This window comes from Odocoileus virginianus, chromosome X (genome assembly GCF_023699985.2).
Source record: "Odocoileus virginianus isolate 20LAN1187 ecotype Illinois chromosome X, Ovbor_1.2, whole genome shotgun sequence".
Classification (NCBI taxonomy): domain Eukaryota; kingdom Metazoa; phylum Chordata; class Mammalia; order Artiodactyla; family Cervidae; genus Odocoileus; species Odocoileus virginianus.
This window is the reverse complement of record NC_069708.1, coordinates 19,223,215-19,240,892: the sequence shown is the minus strand read 5'-3', so window position 1 is coordinate 19,240,892 and position 17,678 is coordinate 19,223,215. Positions and strand designations below refer to the sequence as shown.

At 36.8% G+C, this 17,678-nt stretch overlaps 1 protein-coding gene across 8 annotated transcripts in view; it reads left to right on the top strand.

The window, feature by feature from the left end:
- The window catches only part of ARHGEF9 (Cdc42 guanine nucleotide exchange factor 9), a 396,118-nt gene that overhangs the window by 223,417 nt on the left and 155,023 nt on the right, over positions 1-17,678 (top strand). The window lies entirely within an intron of this gene.

Genomic DNA, 17,678 nt, shown 5'->3' with positions numbered 1-17,678 from the left:
AGAAATAAATGAAAAAGAAACAAAGGAGACCATAACAAAAATCAACAAAGCTGAAAGACAAATCATTAGCCAAACTCATCAAATAAATAAATAGAATAAACAATAGACAAACCATTAGCCAGACTCATCAAGAAAAAGAAGGGAGAAGAATCAAATCAACAAAATTAGAAATGAAAATGGAGAAATTGCAACAGACAGCACAAAAATACAAAGGATCATAAGAGACTACTATCAACAACTATATGCCAATAAAATGGACAACTTGGAAGAAATGGACAAATTCTTAGAAAAGTATAACTTTCCAAAACTGAACCAGGAAGAAATAGAAAATCTTAAAAGACCCATCACAAGCATGGAAATTGAAACTATAATCCGAAATCTTCCAGCAAACAAAAGCCCAGGACCAGATGTCTTCAAAGCTGAATTCTACCAAAAATTTAGAGAAGAGCTAACACCTATCCTACCCAAACTCTTCTAGAAAATTGAAGAGGAAGGTAGATTTCCAAACTCATTCTATGAGGCCACCATCACCCTAATACCAAAACCAGACAAGGATGCCACAAACAAAGAAAACTGCAGGCCAATATCACTGATGAACATAGATGCAAAAGTCCTTAACAGAATTCTAGCAAACAGAATCCAACAACATATTAAAAAGATGATACATCATGACCAAGTGGGTTTCATCCCAGGGATTGAAAAAATTGAAAGCATTTCACTTAAAGTCAGGAACAAGAAAGGGTGCCCACACTCACTACTATTATTCAACATAATTTTGGAAGTTTTAGCCATAGCAGTCAGAGAAGAAAAAGAAATAAAAGGAATCTAGATTGGAAAAGAAGTAAAACTCTCACTGTTTGCAGATGACATGATCCTCTACATAGAAAACCCTAGAGACTCCACCAGAAAATTACTAGAGCTAATCAATGAATATAGTAAAGTCACAGGATATAAAATTAACACATAGAAATCCCTTGCATCTTGAGAAAGAAAAATGGAACTGGAGGAATCAACCTGCTTGACTTCAGACTGTACACAAAGCTACTGTCATCAAGACAGTATGGTACTGGCACAAAGACAGAAATATAGATCAATGGAACAAGATAGAAAGCCCAGAGATAAATCCACACACCTATGGACAACTTATCTTTGACAAAGGAGGCAGGAATATACAATGGAGAAAAGACAGTCTCTTTAACAAGTGGTGCTGTGAAAACTGATGAAGCGCTTGTAAAAGAATGAAACTAGAACACTTTCTAACACCATACACAGAAATAAACTCAAAATGGATTAAAGATCTCAATGTAAGACCAGAAACTATAAAACTCCTGGAGGAAAACATAGGCAAAACACTCTCGGACACAGCAGGATCCTCCATGACCCACCTCCGAGAGTAATAGGAATAAAAACAAAAATAAACAAACGGAACCTAATTAAACTTAAAAACGTTTGCACAATGAAGGAAACTATAAGCAAGGTGAAAAGACAGCTTTCAGAATGGGAGAAAATAATAGCAAACAAAGAAACTGACAAATAATTAATATAAAAAATATAGCAGCAGCTCATGCAGCTCACTTCTGGAGAAATAAATGACCCAATCAAAAAAATGGGCCAAAGAACTGAACAGATATTTCTCCAAAGACATACAGATGGCTAACAAAGACATGAAGAAATGCTCAACATCACAACATCACTCTTTATCGGAGAAATGCATATCAAAACCGCAATGAGGTACCATCTCACCCCAATCAGAATGGCTACTATCAAAATGTCTACAGACAGTGAATGCTGGAGAGGCTGTGGAGAAAAGCGAACCCTCTTACACTGTTGGTGGGAATGTAACTAGTACAACCATTATGGAGAACAGTGTGGAGATTTCTTAAAAAACTGGAAATAGAACTGCCATATGACCCAGCAATCCCACTGCTGGGCATACACACTGAGGAAACCAGAATTGAAAGAGACATGTGTACCCCAATGTTCATCACAGCACTGTTTACAATAGCCAGGATATGGCAGCAATCTAGATGTCCATCGGCAGATGAATGGAAAAGAAAGCTGTGGTGCATAGACACAATGGAATATTACTCAGCTATTAAAATGAATGCATTTGAATCAGTTCTAATGAGATGGATGAAACTGGAGCTTATTATACACACTGAAGTAAGTCAGAAAGAAAAACACCAATACAGTATATTAATGCATATATATGGAATTTAGTAAGATGGTAATGATGACCCTGTATGCGAGACAGCAAACGAGACACAGATGTAAAGAACAGACTTTTTGACTCTGTGGGAGAAGGTGAGGGTGGGTTGATTTGACTGAATAGCATTGAAGCATGTATATTATCATATGTGAAATAGATTGCTGGTCCAGGTTTGATGCATGAGACAGGGTGCTCAGGGCTGGTGCAGTGGGACGACCCTCAGGGATGACATGGGTAGGGAGGTGGGATGGTTCAAAACGGGGAACACATGGCTTATTCATGTCAATGTATAGCAAAAACCACTACAATATTGTAAAGTAATTAGCTCCAATTAAATAAGTTAAATTAAAATTTAAAAATATATAAAAATGAAAAAAATTGTCATTAATAATTTAAATAGAATAGATTTCTGCTTATATTAATTTATATTAATCTTGTATCTACACAAATATACTTAAAATTTTATGTCAGACATTCTTTGATATCCATAGGACATTTAGAAAAACTAGAAAAAAGAAAAATTATTAAATTTCAAAAAGTAGAATTCTTTTTGTATGTGCTTCAGTTATGCATATACACACATATTTTTTAATTATTATCTTTTATAGATTATAGCAAGATATTGACTATATTTCCCTGTGCTATCCAGTAAAACTTTGTTGCTATTGCATATATATTTTTTAAAATTAGAAATCATGTGTAGTCCAATGTTCATCACAGCACTATTCTCAATAGGTAGGACATGGAAGCATCCTTAGATGTACGTTAGGAGATGAATAGGTAAGAAAGTTGTGATGCATATACACAATGGAATGTTTCTTGGTTAAAAAAGGAATGCAGTTGAGTCAGTTCTAATGAAGTGGGTGAACCTGGAGCCTATTATACAGAGTGAAGTAATTCAGAAAGAAGAATATAAATATTATATGTTAATGCATATATGTGATATTTAGAAAGATGGTACTGACAATCCTACATGCAGAGCAGCAAAGGAGACACAGATGTAAGGAACTGATTTTGAACTCAGTGGGAGAAGGCAAGGGTGGGATGATTTGAGAGAATACCATTGAAACATGTATTATCATATGTAAAATAGATGACCATGGCAAGTTTGATGCATGAAGCAGGGCACCCAAAGCCCATGTTCTGGGAAAACCCAGAGGGATAGGATGGGGAGGGAGGTGGGAGGAGAGTTCTGGATGGAGAGGACACATGTATTCCTGTGGCTGATTCATGTTGACATATGGCAAAAACTGTCACAATATTTTAAAGTAATTATTCTCCAATTAAAATGATTAATTAAAAAATAAAATGGCTGATTCATGTCAATGTATGGCAAAAGCACTACAATATTGTAAAGTAATTAGCTTCCAATTACAATAAATAAATTAATAAAATATTTTTTAAAATCACAAAATGTGAGAATAGAAGAAACAAAGAAGTCAAGTGCTATACTCAACATCTAATGCTTGTTCCTCTTTAGACATCAGCAAGTATGCTTTTTACTTGATTGTGGTAGTTTTTTTTTTCTTTTTCTCAAAACTGAACTATAAGGTTATTATGAAAAGAATCCTAAGTATAATCAATTTCTAATAATCCTAATTAACAAAAAGTATTATATTAATAATCCATTAATATATGGAAATATTCTTTTCAAAAAATTGTGCTGATTGTATGCTTGGATTTATCTAAATTCAATTTTGTTTGATTTTCATGATGTTGATTAAAAAGATTAGTGTTTTCAGTTTCTCAGTGGAAAACTTTTTCTTATTCAGTTTAAATTGGGAAGAAAACCTCTAAATTTAGGTCAGATTTTAATAATTTTACTTTATAATATAAAAATGATAAAATAAATTAGAAATCTAGCATTCTACTTATACTAAGTCAAACAAGTGGAATCAAAAGTTCATAATTTTTCAGTGAGGAAAAATTTCATGTTTCCTAAAATATTTATATGATAGATTATATATATATATATATATATATATATATATATATATACACATACACACACACATACACACACACAAAAGCTTATCTACTACACTTGATAAACGCTTAACAAATAACATAAAAAACAGAAGAGATAGAGAAATTGTAAAGCATAAACTAAATGAAATGGGAACACTGAATATGAAATAGCAAAAGTGAAACAATTTAGATAAAAGTAAAATATCTTCATGTAGTCCAGTTGTTTTTAAACATGGCTGCTCATTAGAAACGTGTCTGACTCTTTGTGACCCCATGGACTATAGCCCACCAGGCTCCTCCGTCCATGAAATTCTCCAAGCAAGAATACTGGAGTGGGTTGCCATTTCCTTCTCCAGGGGATCGTCCCGATCCAGGGATCAAACCCAGGTCTCCTGCATTGCAGGCAGACGCTTTAACCTCTGAGCCATCTGGAGTGGTCACAAAAAAGCAATACCTGGGCAGTTGCATTTTTCAAAAAATCAGGATAATTCTGGTATGTATCTGGATTTTAAAAGTATTTACAGGTTTTTCTATTACATGGTGGATTTGGTGATATAGAATTCTATTATTTTTCTGTTGACCAATCGTAGTAGAATGTTATTAAGTGAGTAATAGTTACATAATCACAATAGTGAATGATGTTTATCAGTTTTCACAATCAATAGCCTGACAAAAACTAAAAGACCATTACAATTGAAAGCCAAAATGGGGACGTGATTAACCTAACAATATAAAATAATTACATACAATTTGAGGGATCAAGCAGAGTTATGTGGTAAGTGGAAGTGCAAACATGCACAGGTTTTCATATGCGCAGCCACTCTATGTCTTCTGGCTGATGCATTTAATCCATTGACATTTAAGGTAACTGTTAATATGTATGTATGCAGATCAGGAAGCAACAGTTAGAACTGGACATGGAACAACAGGCTGGTGCCAAATAGGAAAAGGAGTACGTCAAGGCTGTATATTGTCACCCTGCTTATTTAACTTATATGCAGAGTACATCATGAGAAATGCTGGGCTGGAAGAAGCACAAGCTGGAATTAAGATTGCCGGGAGAAATATCAATAACCTCAGATATGCAGATGACACCACCCTTATGGCAGAAAGTGAAGAGGAACTAAAAAGCCTCTTGATGAAAGTGAAAGAGGAGAGTGAAAAAGTTGGCTTAAAGCTCAACATTCAGAATACTAAGATCATGGCGTCTGGTCCCATCACCTCATGGGAAATAGATGGGGAAACAGTGTCAGACTTTTTTTTTGTGGGGGGGGGGGCTCCAAAATCACTGCATATGGTGACTGCAGCCATGAAATTAAAAGACGCTTACTCCTTGGAAGGAAAGTTATGACCAACCTACATAGCATATTTAAAAGCAAAGACATTACTTTGCCAACAAAGGTCCATCTGGTCAAGGCTATGGTTTTTCCAGTGGTCATGTATGGATGTGAGAGTTGGACTGTGAAGAAAGCTGAGCACCAAAAAATTAATGCTTTTGAACTGTGGTGTTGGAGAAGACTCTTGAGCATCCCTTGGACTGCAAGGAGATCCAACCAGTCCATCCTGAAGGAGATCAGTCCTGGGTGTTCATTGGAAGGACTGATGCTGAAGCTGAGACTCCAATACTTTGGCCACCTCATGCGAAGAGTTGTCTCATTGGAAAGACCCTGATGCTGGGAGGGATTGGGGGCAGGAGGAGAAGGAGACGACAGCGGATGAGATGGCTGGATGATATCACCGACTTGATGGGCATGAGTTTGAGTAAACTCCGGGAGTTTGTGATGGACAGGGAGGCCTGGTGTGCTGTGATTCATGGGGTTGCAGAGTCGGACATGACTGAGCGACTGAACTGAACTGAACTGATGATCCTATTGTGCTGTTCTTAGTCACTCAGTCATGTCTGACTCTGTGACCCCATGTACTGTAGCCTGCCAGGTTCCTCTGTCCATGGCAATTTGCCAGGCAGGAATACTGGAGTGGGTTGCCATGTCCTGCTCCAGGGGATCTTCCCAACCCGGGGATTGAACCCAGGTCTCCCACAGTGCAGGTGGATTCTTTACTATCTGAACCACTAGGGAAGCCCTATTAGCAAATGATCCTATTACCTTTTTCTCAATTGTTTTGGGTTTATTTTCTGTAGGTAGGTCTTTTCCTTCTCTTATTTCCTGCCTGGAAAAGTTTCTTTTGTATTTGTTGTAAAGCTGGTTTGGTTGTGCTGAATTCTGTTAACTTTTATTTGTCTGGAAAGCTTTTGATTTCTCCATCAAATCTGAAGAAGAGTTCTGCTGGGTAGAATATTCTTGGTTGTAGGTTCTTACCTTTCATCACTTGAAATATATTGTGCCATTTCATTCTTAATGTTCCAGATGTTTCTGAGTGTGTCCTCATTTCTTTTCACTCTATTTCTTCATTCTCTTCCACACCAATGATTTCTACCGTTCTGTCTTCCACCTCACTTATCTTTTCTTCTACCTCATTTATTCTGCTATTGATTCCTCCCAGTTGATTTATTCATTTCTGTTACTGTATTGTTCATCACTGTTTATTTGTTCTTTAGTTATACCAGGTCCTTGTTAAACATTTCTTTGATCTTCTTAATCCATTGCCTCCTTTCTATTTCTAAGACCTTAGATCATCTTTACTGTCATTACTCTGAATTCTTTTTCAGGTAGATTGCTTATTTCCTCTTCATTTGTTTGGTCTTTTACCTTTTTTATGTTGCTATTTCATATGCAGTATGTTTCTGTGTCATCTCATTTTGTTTAACCTACTCTGTGGTCTCCTTTCCACAGATTTCATAGTTGTAGTTCCTCTTGCTTTTGGTGTCTGCCCCCTGTTGGATGAGATTGTTCCAAAGTTTGTGTAGGCTTCCTGTTGGGAGAGACTATTTCTTGCATTCTGGTGGGTGGAGCTTGGTCATGTTCCTCTGGTGGCGAGGGCCATGTCAAAGGATGTATTTTCCGGTGTTTTAGTATGACTTTAGGTACACTGTCTCTAATGGGTGGGGTTTGTGTTCTTGTTTTGCTGTTTGTTTGGGCTGGGGCATCCAGCACTGGAGCTTGCAGGCAGTTCAGTGGATCTGGGTCTTGGTGCCAAGATGCAGACCTCAGAGAGAGCTCACACCAACTTATATTACCTGGGCCTGGGAATTCTCTGGCAGTCTGGTGGCCAGACTCTAAGCTCCCACCACAGGAGTCCAGGCATGTTGACCCCTGTCAGGGAACCAAGACCCTGCAAGCTGCATGTCATGACCAAAAAAAAAAAGTAAATAATATATACAAACAGACAAAAATCATGACAAATAAAAGCAAATAAAACGAACAAACAAGAAAAAATACAAGAAAACGAACAAAAACCCCAAAGCAATAAGAATGAACCTGTAGAATATATTGAGTGAAGTAAGTCAGATAGATAAGGAAAAATATTGTATGACATCCGTTATATATGGAATCTAAAATGAAATGACGCTAATGAATTTACTTACAAAACAGAAAGAGATACACAGTTAGAAAATGAACTTATGGTTCCTCAGGGGTTGGGATAGTTAGGGACTTTGGGAAGGTCATGTACCTACTGCTATATTTAAAATGAATAACCAACAAGGACCTGTTGTATAGCACATGAAACTCTATTCAATGTTATGTGCCAGCCTGGATAGGAGGGTGAGTTTAGGGGAGAACGGATACATGTATATGTAAGGCTGAGTCCCTTTGCTGTTCAGCTGAAACTACCACAACATTATTAATTGGTGATTGTTCAGTTGCTAAGTTGTGTCCAGCTCTTTGTAACCCCATAGACTGTTCCCTGACAGGTTCCTCTCTCCATGGGATTTACCAGGCAAGAATACTGAAGTGGGTTGCCATTTCCTTACCCCAATACCAAAAATAAATAAATAAATTTGAAAAAAAAAGCAAACCAAAATAAGCACACTAAAAAAGCAAAGAAAACAAAAAATAAACTCATGAAATAAAGACAACAGAAAAGAGAAAAAGAAAACAAGAAAAAATTTAAACAATAGAAAAATCAAGATATATTAAAAATAAATCAGCAGAAAAAAGAAAACAAAAATTCCTGAGGCTTATGCTCTCTGTCCTTTCCTCCACTGTGAGCCACAGTCAACCTTTGCTTCCCCAGGAAGACCTCCAGTACCTCTAGTTTGGTCTGTGGACCCGCTATGGACACGGCGTGGGCAGCTGAGACTGTGACCTGGCCTAACTCCCACATATCTGTGCCCACAAACTCCACAGCCAGTAAAACTAGACTTTCACAGCTTAGTTGTGAAAATGTTTGTTTTCCATTCAAATGTTTCTCAGAGGCTGGGATTACCTCGACTATCACAGAGATTTAATGTGCAGCTTGTGCAGCTGCATGGAGGGATTTCTGTGTTTGTTTGTTTGTTTGTTTTTCCCTTAGTAGTACAGACAATCAGCCTCAGCTTTGTTTTTGGCCCCAACTCTACATGTGGGCCACCTTCAGGTTTCTGCTCCTCTCTCAGGCAAGAGGGGGCAAAGGCAGCGACTAACTGAGGCACACTTGCTGGCTTAGGTGGGAGGGGCAAGAGGCGGCCATAACTGTAGTGCATGTGCTCTATCTGATGAGATCTCTCTGGTGCCTGTGGAGGCAGCGGCTGGCAGGAGGCATTGACAGACTGTTGCACAGTCACTCCAGTGGAAATCCCTCCCAGTGCACATGGAAGCAGGTGCTGGCATGTGGGAAATGAGGCCACTACAGTTGGATGGGAAATGAGATGGTTGGATGTCATCACCAACTCAATGGACATGACTTTGAGCAAGCTCCAGGAGATGGTGAAGGACAGGGAAGCCTGGTGTGCTCCAGTCCATGGGATTGCAAGGAGTCAAACATGACTGAGTGACTGAACAACAACAAAGAGTAGCCACATACCTTGCATGCCGCGCAATAATGGTGTCTTGCTTCCAAGCCAGTCAGTGCTTCTTCTGGGAACATTCCTAGCTGCAGAATTCCTAACTCTCATCCCCTCAGGCTTTCTCCTTGCAGCTAACCTCCTCACTCCCATCACATCAAGCTATCTCCACACAGCCAACAGCAGGCCTCTAGGTTTGCCTGCCTAACCACACACTCCAGCACCCAGCCCTCTTCTTGCTTTGGTGGACACCCATCTCAGTCTAGGGCACATCAGGCTGTGGCTCAGCTGTTCTTGCTCTGTCCTATCTGCCACAGGCCAGCCACTGCTCTTTCTTCCAGTAGCTCCCAAAGTTCCCCCCTTGCCATTTCAACATATCTCACTGTTGGTGAGGGAGCCTCCCCTGGAGTGGTAACCAGCTCCCCCAACCAGGAGTGCAGGTCCCATCCCATTTCTTCTTTTCTTCCCTTTCTCTCCTTTGTTCTACCTGGTTGCACAGAAATCTTTTCTTGTCCTTTTTGATGTTGAAAGTACTCTGCTAATGTTCAGCAGAAGCTCTGCATGAATAGTTTCACTTGTAGATGTATTTTTAATGTACTTGTGGAGAGAGGTAAACCCTAGGTCCTCGTATTCCACTCTCTTGACCCTCCTTCTTCATTCTTTTTTACAGCTGAGTCGTATTCTGTTGTGTGTGTGTGCCACTTCATCTATATCCATTCATCATTTAATGGAAACTTGGGTTGCTTCCATGTCTTGGCTACTATAAATAATTCTGAAATTTATATAGAGATGCATTTATCTTTTTTGATTAGTGTTTTTGTTTTATTCCAGTGAATACCCAGAAGCACAATTGCTGAATCGTGTGTGTGCATGTGTACTGAGTCATGTCTGATTTTTTGCAACCCAATGTACTGTAGCCAGCCAGGCTCCTCTGTCCATGGAATTTCAGGCAAGAATATTGCAGTGGGTTGCTCAATTATATGATAGTTCTAAGTTTTTGAGGAAACTTCATACTGGAAAACTGTCTTCTACTAAAGGCTCATGTGATTAGGTCAGGCCAATTGGATAATCTTACTTTCATAGTGCCAACCATATAATATACCCTAATCATAGGGATAAAACCAACCTATTCAAACTTGGAAGGATTATTAAGGGCATGCGTATCACAGAGGTGGGAGATATTGGCGACTATTTTTGAATTCTCCTTATTTATATAAGTTTTTTTTATTTAAAAAGTAAATAATATATACAGACAAAAATCATGACAAATAAAAGCAAATAAAACAAACAAAAATACAAGAAAACAAACAAAAACCCCGAAGCAACATGGATGAACCTATAGAATGTCATATTGAGTGAAATAAGTCAGAGAAGGAGAAATATTGTATGACATCCATTATATGTGGAATCTAAAATGAAATGATGCTAATGAATTTACTTATAAAACAGAAATAAACCCCTTACCAGATATATTGTTTGCAGTGTCTTCTCCCATTGAGTAGGTTGCCTTTTCCTTTTGTTGGTGGTTTCCTTTGCTGTGCAAAGGCCTTATAGTTTGATGTAGTCTGATTTATTTATCTTTTTGTTTCCCTTACCTGAGGAGACATATTCAAAAAGATTTCTAAGACCATTGTAAAGATGTACTGCCTGTTTTATTTTAGAAGTTTAATGGTTTTAAGTTTTACATCTAAATCTTTAATCAAGTTTGAGTTTGTTTTTGAATATGCTATAAGAAGATGGTCCAAGTTCATTATTTTGCAGAAAGCCATCCAATTTTCCTAATACCATTTATTGAAAAGACTGTTTTCCTTCCAAAATGTATATTCTTGATTTCTCTATCATAGACTGGTTTGGTATATGAGCATGGGTGTATTTCAGGACTCTGTCTTTTTTACTATTGATCTTTGTATCTGTTTTCATTCCTGTACCATACTGTTTTGTTTACTGTAGCTTTGTATTATAATTTCAATTCACGGCGCTCAATACCTTGAGCTTGGTTCTTTCTCAAGACTTAATAAGGATTTCATTGAATCTATAGACTGCTTAGTGTAGTATGACATTTTAATGATAGTGATTCTTCCAGTGCATGAACATCATATATCTTTCCATTTGTTTGTAGTTGTCGCCAGTTTCCTCCATGTCTTATAGTTTTCAGAGTATATAGGAGGTCTTTCACCTCTTTGATAAATTTGTTCCTAGGAATTTTATTCTTTTAGATTAAATTGTGAATGGGATTTTCTTCATTTCTCTTTATGATAATTTGTTATTAGTTTATAGAAATGAAACAGATCTCTGTGTATTCATTTTGTATCCTGCAACTTTACTGAATACATTTATTAGTTCTAAGAGTTTTTTAGTGAAGTCTTTTCGGTTTTCTATATATAGTATCATGTCATCTGCAAATAATGGTATTTTTACTTCTTTCTTTCAGGTTTGGATGTTTTTCATTTCTTTTTCTTGCTTAATTGCTGTGGCTAGGACTTCCAATACTATTTTGAATAAAGTGGCAAAGTTGTTATTTTTCTCCTGTTCCTGATCTTAGAGGGAAAATTTTCAGATTTTAACCATTGGATATTATGTGGCTGTAGGTTTGTCATATATGGCCTGTATTATGAAGTATGTTCCCTCTGTACTCACTTTGTTGAAAATTTTTATGTTAAATTGGTAGTAATTTTTGTCAACATCAAAACCAAAATTTTTCCTAAAAAAAAAATTATTTTGTATTGGAGCATAGTTGAGTACCAATACTGTGTTAGTTTCAGGTGTGTCCAAACTGTTATTTTTGCATCTATTGAAATGATCATATGATCTTTACTTTTATTTTTGTTAATATGGTGTATCACACTGATTTATGAAATTCAAAATATTCTTGCATCCCTGAAATGAATCTCAGTTAATCACGGTATATGATCCCTCTAATGTAATGTTGAATGCATTTTGTAATATTTTGTAGAAGATTTTGATATCTGTTTTCATCAGATATTTTGGACTGTAATTTGTGTGTGAGTGTGTGTGTGTGTGTGCATGTGTGTGTGTGTGTGTGTGTGTGTGCGCGTGTGCACATGTGCATGTGTAACTATCTGGCTTTGCTACCAGGGTAATGCTGGGCTCATAAAATAAGTTGGGATGTGTCCCTTGCTCTTTAATTTTGGGGGATAATTTGAAAAGTATAGGTATTGATTCTTCTTTAAATATTTGGTAGAATTGTGAATCTTATGAAACATTAGACTTGTGCTAAAGGTTTGTCTATTTTCTTTAACATTTCAAAAAACCAGCTCTTAAATTTTATTGCTTTTTTTCTATATTTAAATCTATATTTCATTTATTTCCACTCTGATCTTTATTACTTTCTTCCTTCTGCTAACTTTGGGCTTTGTTTGTTCTTATTGTTCCACTTCCTTTAAATGGTATGTTAGGTTGTTTATTTCAGACTTTCTTTCTTGTATCAGTATGAACTACCCTTTTAAAACTCCATTTGCTGCATCCCATGGATTTTGTACAGTTGTGTTTCCATTTTCAGTTGTCTCAAGGAATTTTAAAAAATTTCCTCTTCGATTTTTTTCATTGATCCATTTGTTCTTTAGTAGCATGTTGTTTACTCTCCATGTGTTTGTGCTTTTTACAGTTTTCTTCTTGTATTATATTTCTAGTTTCATATCCTTGTGTATGGAAAAGATACTTGATATGATTTCAGTTTTCTTAAATTATTGAAGTTTATTTTGTGGCATCCTATGATCTATCCTGAAGAATGTTCCTCTACACTTGAAAAGAATGTGCAATCTGTTGTTTCTGGATAGAATGTTCTATATATTTATCTATTAAGTCCATTTCTGATTTACTGTGTTGCTTAAGGCTATTGTTTTCTTATTGATTTTCTGTCTAAATGATGTAAGTGGGATATTAAGGTCCCCTACTATTATTGTGTTACTGTTGATTTTGTCTTATTTTATCTAGTATTTTGTATATATTTAGGTGCTCTAATGTTGTATGCATAAATGTTTACAAATGTTAAATCCTTTTGTTGTGTTGATCTATTTATCATTATGTGTTACCCTTCTTTGTCTTTTGTTGCAGTCTTTGTTTTAAAGTTTGCTTTGTTTGATATAAATATTGCCACACCAGATTTTTTTCTTTCTTTCTTTCTTTTTTAACCTGCATGGCATATTTTTTTTCCATCCCTTTACTTTTAGTCTACATGTGCCTTTAGACCTTCAGTCAGTCTCCTGTAGGCAGCATGTAGATGGGTTGTGTTTTTTATTCATTCAGCTCTCCTATGTCTTTTGACATAAAGTGTTTAGTACATTTATATTAAAATAATCATTGATAGATCTGCACTTATTGCCATTTGGTTAATTATTTTCTGGGTTTATTTGGTCCTCTCTATTCCTGTGTTCTTCTCTTGAATTCTCCCTTTGGAGTTTGATGGATTTCTTTGGTGTTTGTTAGAATTTCTTTCTCATTACTTTTTGTGTACCAATTGTAGGTTTTTGAGTTATAGTTGATATGAGGTTCGTATATATCCACCTGTATATAGCTGTCTTTCTGGAGCTATTAGTAATTACCTTCCACTCTTCTCCAGTAGCATATTGGACACCTTCTGACCTGGGGGGGCTCATCTTCCAGTGTCATGTCTTTTTGCTTTTTCATACTGTTCATGGAGTTCCAGCAGCAAGAGTACTAGAGTGATTTGCATTTCTGCCTCCAGTGGAACATGTTTTGTCAGAACTTTTCACTATGACCCATCTGTCTTGGGTGACCCTGCATTGCATAGTTCATAGCTTCATTGAGTTACACAATTCCCTTTGCCACAAGGTTCTGATCCATGAATGGGTCCAAAGCAGAAACGATGCTCACTTATGAGTGTGTCTGGTGGTGAAACTAAAATCTGATGCTATTAAGAACAATATTGCTTAAGACCTGGAATATTAGGTCCACAAATAAAGGTAAATTGGACATGGTCAAGTAAGAAATAGCAAGAGTGAACATCAGCATCTTAGAAATCAGTGAACTAAAATGCACAGTAATAGGCAAATTTAATTCATATGACCATTATACCTACTATTGTGGGCAAGAATCCTTTAAAAGAAATGGAATAGCCCTCACAAATAGTCAACAAAAGAGTCTGAAATGCACAACCTCAAAAATGACAGAATGATCTCAATTCATTTCCAAGGCAACCATTCAATGTCACAGTAATCCTAGTCTTGCTCGAGCTACTGAGGCTAAAGAAACTGAAGTTGATCAGTTCTATGACAACAAAGACGACCTTCTAAAACTAACACCAAAAAAGATGTTATTTTCATCATAGGGGACTAGAATGCAGAAATAGGAAGTCAAGAAATACTGGAGTAACAAGCCAGTATGGCCTTGGAGTACAAAATGAAGCAGGGCAAAGGCTAACACAGTTTTGCCAAGAAAACATACTGCTCATAGCAAGCACCCTTTTCCAACAATGCAAGAGATGACTCTACACATAGACATCACCATATTGTCAATACCAAATTCAGTTTGACTATATTCTTTGAAGCTTAAGATTGAGAAACAGTATACAGTCAGCAAAAGCAAGGCCTGGAGCTGACTATGGATCATATCATCAACTTCTTACTGCAAAATTCAAGCTTAAATTGAAGAAAGTAGGGAAAATCCCTTGGTCATTGAGGTATAACCTAAATTAAATCCCTTATGATTATACAGTGGAGGTGACAAATAGATTCAAGGAATTAGATCTGATAGACAGATTGCCTAAAGAACTATGGAGAGCATTTCATAACATTGTACAGGAAGCAGTGACTAAAATCACCACAAAGCCAAAGAAATGCAAGAGGCAAGGTGGTTGTCTGAGGAGGCTTTACAAATAGCTGAGGAAAGAAGAGAAGTGAAAGGCAAGGGAGAAATGGAAGGATGTACCCAACTGAATGAAAAGTTCCAGGGAATAGCAAGGAGAGATAAGAAGACTCTCTTAAATGAACAATGCAAATGTGTAGAGGAAAATAATATAATGGGAAATACTAGAGACCTCTTCAAGAAAATTGAGGAGATCAAGGGAATATATCATGCAAGAATGGGTATGATAAAGGAGAGAAACAGTAAGGACCTAACAGAAGCAGGAGAGATTAAGAAGAGGTGGCAAGAATACACAGAGAATCTATACAAAATGTCTTTATGACTCAAATAACCACGATATTGTGGTCATTCATCTAGAGCCAGACATGCTGTGGTGTGAAGTCAAGTGGACCTTAGGAAGCATTAGTATGAACAAAGCTAGTGGAAGTGATAGAATTCCAGCTGAACTATTTGATTTGAAAAAAATCAAATCCTAAAATATGATGCTGTGAAAATACTGCACTCAATATAGCAAATTTGGAAAACTCAGAGGTGGCCACAGGACTGGAAAAGGTCAGTTTTCATTCCAATTCCAAAGAAAGGCAATGCCAAAGAATGTTCACATTATTGTACAGTATTGCTCATTTAAAATACTAGTAAGGTTATGCTTAAAATGCTTCAAGCTAGGCTTCACTAGTGCCTGAACTGAGAACTTCCAAAGACACAAGCTGGGTCTAGAAAAGGCAGAAGAACCAGAGGCCAATTTGTACCATTCCTTGGATCATAGAGAAAGCAAGGGGATTCCAGAAAAACATCTGCTTCATTGGCTATGCTAAAGCTTTTGACTATGTGGTTCTCAACAAACTAGAAATTCTTAAAGAGATGGGAACACCAGAACACCTTACCTGTCTCCTGAAAAACCTATAGGTGAGTCAGGAAGCAACAGTTAGAACCTTACATGGAAAAGCTGACTGGCTCCAAATTGGGAATGGAATATATCAAGGCTGTATATTGATTCCCTGTTTATATAATTCATAGGCAGATTACATCATGTGAAATATCATGCTCTATGAATCACAAGCTGGTATCAAGGTTGCTGGGAGAAATAGCAACAACCTCAGATATGCAAATGATGCCACCCTAATGGCATAAAGTGAAGAGGAACTAAAGAGCTTCTTCATGAGGGTGAAAGAAGAAAGTGAAAAAACTTGCTTAAAACTCAACATTCAGAAAACTAAGATCATGGCATATGGGTCCATCACTTCTTGGAAATTAGAATGGGAAAAAGTGGAAGCAGTGACATATTTAATTTTCTTGGGCTCCAAAATTACTGCAGATGGTGACTGCAGCCATGAAGTTAAAAGATACTTGCTCCTTGGAAGAAAAGCTATGACAAAACTAGACAGTGTATTAGAAAGCAGAGAAATCACTTTGCCTACAATGGTCTGTATAGTCAAAACTACGGTGTTTCAAGTAATTATACAGATGTGAGAGTTGGACCGTAGAGAAGGCTGAGCCCCAAAGAATTGATTCTTTTGATCTGTGGTGCTAGAGAAGACTCTTGAGAATCCCTTGGGCTATGAGGTCAAACAAGTAAATCCTAGAGGAAATCAACCCTGAATATTCATTGGAAGGAATGATGCTGAAGCTCCAATACTTTGGCTACCTTATGTGAAGAGTTGACTCAAGGAAAAGACCCTGATACTGGGAAAGATTGAAGGCAAAAGGAGGAGAGGGTGACAGAGAATTATATGGTTAGATAACATCCCTGAATCAATAGACATGAATTTGATCAAACTCCGGGAGACAGTGAAGGTAGTCCATGTGATTGCAAAGTATCGGCCACAGCTTAGAGACTGAATAGAAAACAACAATATATAGCTGTATTACACTGACAGTTTGAAGGCATCCTCAAAGCACTACACTTTTGTTCCCTCACCTCACATTTTATGTTTTTGATGTCACATTTTGCCTCTTTTTATTTTATATATCCCTTAACAAGTTAGTATAATTATAGTTGGTTATTCTGTTTCTGTCTTTTAGCCTTCATTACTTTTTAAGTGGCTAATACACTGCCTTTTCTATATTTGCCTTTACCAATGAGATTTTTTCTTTCATAGATTTTATTTCTATTTATGAGCTTTTCTTTTAAACTTGAAGAATATCCTTTAATATTTCTTGTAAGATTGATTTAGTGGTAGTGAAGCTTTTGTGTTAGCAAATGGATTTCCTTACTGTATAGTCTAGGTGCTCTTTATTTTTACTTCTTTGATTTTCATTTTATGTTGGAATATAATTGATTAACAATGTTGTGTTTCAGGTGTAGAGTAAAGTGATTCAGTTATATGTATGCATGTATCTATTCTTTTTCAAATTATTTAAGTTATTAAAGAATATTGAGCAGATATAGAGCAGTTCTCTGTGCTGTACAGTAGGTCCTTATTGTTTATTTTAAATACAGCAGTGTGTACATATCAGTACCAGACTTCCAATCTATCCCTCCCCAACCCTTCTCCTCTGGTAACTATAAGTTTGTTCTCTAAGTTTGTGTGTCTGCTCTTTAACCTGCTGGGTTTAGGTGAGTCTTTGCTTATGACCCTCAGCAATATCCCTCACTACTGCAAATTGCTACTTCAGAGGTGTGGTTCATAGATATCATGCTTCCATCTTTACTACCCATTTCTATCTGGTCCTTTTATGTGCAGTAACTATCCAATCAGCCCTCGAAAATTGCTCTGTAAAAATAAAATGAAGACCAGTTTTAAAATTGTTCTCTATATAGGTGTAGCTTTGGTG